The sequence below is a fragment of the Rhododendron vialii genome, chromosome 11a (assembly GCF_030253575.1).
Source record: "Rhododendron vialii isolate Sample 1 chromosome 11a, ASM3025357v1".
NCBI classification, from domain to species: domain Eukaryota; kingdom Viridiplantae; phylum Streptophyta; class Magnoliopsida; order Ericales; family Ericaceae; genus Rhododendron; species Rhododendron vialii.
Window position 1 is genome coordinate 12,851,520 of NC_080567.1, and position 3,770 is coordinate 12,855,289.

A 3,770-nucleotide genomic window follows, 5' to 3' on the forward strand; every position below is an offset into this window, starting at 1 on the left:
GGGTTTTAAAGGAGTTTAACCGCTCAAAGCACAAACACACTAACATTCTCAGGGCGTTCTTGATTTGTTCCATCATTGGGGAATCAAATACCGTAAGTAAACTAATCTGGGAAGCCTAAAATAGGGTGTCTACACATAACTTTTCCCAGGATAATAACTATTTTGACTGTGTGCAACTGTTCCTATCGTGCATACTAAAAATGCGCTATTGTTGCTATATGATAGACACAATCGACGGAAACTCCTCCCAAATCTCATATCTCTACCCTTTCTTGTACGTAGGATACCATGATCCGTTTCAAAAGACTTATAGAGCTTCTTTATAGAGCTGAAATGAAGGTTCCACGGGAGACTACACTGTTAGATTTATTCTAATTTTGTGGACTAGCATATTTCGTTTGTGTTAAAAGGTTCCGGATTAGTTCGACTATCAAATTTATCGGAGTATTTGTTTAGACCCATTTGGTTAATGATCACCATTTTGTGATGGGTCATTTTGATGCACCTAATTTTTAGTATGTATTTTGTTAAGTGTGGGTCTGGTGCTATATGATTAATTTGGACCCATAATGGGCTGGGCCATTTTATAAGCACAAGAGGAAATCCTACTCCCATCCTCATATATATGTGTGTGTCTAGCCCATTGAGATACACGGCTGTAGAGTGAAAAAGAGGAAAGGGAGCAGCTACTCCTCTCTAGAAATATCTGGTGCTTTTGTGAGGATTTCATCATCTCCAGTCAAAACAAGAGCAAATTCCCTTAGTCACTCAAGCTTCCATGGCGTCTTCATCTTCAGGTATATATGGAGTAAGATTTATTTTTACATGCCATGAATTGGAGCAAAAAAATTAGGGCTTGTTATTGTGCAAATTTCTAACAATTGGTATCAGAGCTACTTGCTTTTCGATTCATGTGCTGTAATTGCAAATTCAGTTCGTATTTGTGTTGATTGTTGGGTGAAAGACTGCCGATTGAGAGTTGTATGTGTGGAAACCTATTTTCTCCTTTTCCCACTTTGTTTGCCGATCTCTGTTTTCTTTCCCCTTCAATCTTTTTTGTCTCGCATGATGGCTTTAGCTAAGCATTGAGATCTGCATAATATTGACCAAAAGGGAGAACAGCTGAAAACCCACTTTTGTGTTCTTATATTTTTCGGTTATTTTCCCATAAAGCTGGTCAGACCTTTTCCGGTCTCTTTGTAAACAGATTGGGCTATGGTTGAGTGCTCCATTTGTTTAATCCCTCTCAAAGGAAGAAGTGTTGGGACGTCTTTCGTGCTCACGTCGTTCTTCGGTTTTTCTCGTTTAAAACTTCTCGTGTTTTCAGATTAAAGCTGCTACCTGTTGCCGTTTGCAAGCTAATTGGGTGTCCTTAGCATAAACAAATAAAACTCTGTTTTATGTTGGTTTTGTCCTTTTCTAACCGATTATGGTTTTGGTTGAGTACCTTGATTGGATTAGTCTTTGACAAAAAAAGGGGTATTTATACCTTGTGAAAAAATTTTACCACGTGTTGGCATTCATGGTGTGTTGGCGTAACCATGAGAAAGATGGCTTTCTTTCTTTTGTCATTTACTGAACTTGTTGACAAATGAATTTTGGTGTTCTTTGTTTATTGTCACGTCCTCAATTTTTAACATAATTGTAAATGATTTTCACAAATAAGACCTCGCAATTATTTCATGCGATACCCAAAAGAATCCAGTATTCTCATTTCCGTAATTGCATTTTCAAGTCCAATAGTTCCCAAAATATTACATCATTGGCTCAACAGCCCAAATTAACTTAAGTATCGAGTATCATGAGAGTTAAGAGTTTACAAATATTCCTTAATCAAAAGAATTACAACTTAAGTTACAAATACATCTTTCAAAATAAATTTGCAAAGATAAATAGTAACTCCTTCGGTTAGCTTTCAAAAAGGGGTATGTCCACACTCCAAGCATTCCAGTCATGCAAGCTACTGGTCCGGGTTAACACCTGAAAATAATATAAGGTCTGAGCTACACAGGTCCAATAGAAAAGTCTACGCAAACTCTATATGCAAATGAAATGAAAAATGCCGATGAATCTTAGACTTTCGGATAACAAAGAAGCATGGATAAGACAAAAGCACGATATTAGAAATTAAGAACTTAAACGAACGCTTCACTCTTGTCAATCAACCTATCATTGTCCTTTGAATTCCTTTTTACTCATCTTTCGATCTTCACACATCCACCACATATGGTTACATTCCAACCGCTCGGTATCTCATATGTTCCCTATGGGTCCTAGATGGGCACGCAAGAAACCCTTCACATAGTCACACCACGAGATCAATCTAAAGACATTCCGGGCATTAGGACCCCGTATACCCAGTTTACATTCCGAGTGATCATGACCCCGTACATCTGATTCTCATTCCGGGTTCTTGAGACGTACATCCGATTCTCATTCCGGGTTCTTGAGACCCCGTACATCCGATTCTCATTCCGGGTTCTTGAGACCCCGTACATCCAATCACACGTTTGGTTCCCAGCTTCAGGTTTCAAAGATATCAACATTTACAATACGTGCTTCACGTTACATCGAATAGCTACCCTTTATATCATTGTATTCTTCACTTGTTCTTAAACCGTCATTAATTCCCCTTTGGGCAATCTACTAACCTTTCTCTTCAAGTTAAATCCATACCCCACGCATCAACTGCTCACTGCGGTTTTCGGTTTATTTTAGGCGGTAACATATCACATTATATTCGTAATCCATTAAAGTCAATCCGTTAATCCTAGTTTCCGTGATAATTAACTCGATAAGTTCATTCAAGTCCATCGGACACGATTTTATGTATGAAATAGGTATTATTCTCCAAACACTAGAAAGAATGCGCAAACGAACCCGATAGAGTCGAAGAAAGGCTCAAAAAAAGTGGTTTGAAAGAACGTATGAAAAGCTGCTGAAAGACACTGTAGCAGCTCAAGCACCTACCGTAGGTGCTTGAAACCCTACCGGTAGAAGAGAAGAATTCGGCACTTGACCTACCAGTAGGTAAAAAAATCCTACCGGTAGAAACTGCAAATAGAAGAGCCAATATTTTGAACACTGTAGCAGCTCAAGCACACCTACCGTAGGTGCTTGAACCCTACCGATAGAAGAGAAGAATTCGGCACTTGACCTACCACCTACCGTAGGTGCTTGAACCCTACCGGTAGAAGAGAAGGATTCGGCGCTTGACCTACCGGTAGGTAAAGAAATCCTACCGGTAGAAACTGCAAACAGAAGAGCCAATATTTTGAACAAAACGACTTTGTACTTGGCCTACCGGTAGGCAAACAAGTTCTACCGGTAGGTGGATGAATACGTTTGAGCAGCTTTTGAGCTACTGCAGTACGTTTGAGCTGGTTGAGAAAAAATTTCTTACTTGTCCTACCAGTAGGTAAAAATTTCCTATCGGTAAGGAGAGTGTTTTTCAGGTGATTTTGATAGGATTTTTCAGATTTTGATCCGATCTCAATAACAACCAATACAAGTTCGAACAAAGCATTAAATCACTCAAATAACATATAAAGAGAGGTAGAATTTCCTGCCTCGAGTATCCAAGCCAAAACCAAAGAGATTAAGCAAGCCCTAGCTTCTGGAATCCCAACTGAGCTAAACACACCGAACCGAGCTCTATCCAATGCGATACGAGCCCGAATACGCAAGTAGAAAATGGAGTTGAGGTTGGTAGTTGTGGGTTTTAAGTTTGGAGGTGAGTTTTTGGGTGAGAGAGATGAAGAGAGCCGGGA

At 39.4% G+C, this 3,770-nt stretch overlaps 1 long non-coding RNA gene across 1 annotated transcript; it reads left to right on the forward strand.

Moving 5' to 3' along the window:
* The first annotated feature begins 363 nt into the window (after positions 1–363).
* On the forward strand, positions 364–1,563 carry LOC131308426 (uncharacterized). Its single transcript, XR_009194433.1, has 2 exons — positions 364–797; positions 1,208–1,563. It is a non-coding gene; the product is annotated as an uncharacterized LOC131308426 (long non-coding RNA).
* The last annotated feature ends 2,207 nt before the right edge of the window (positions 1,564–3,770 follow it).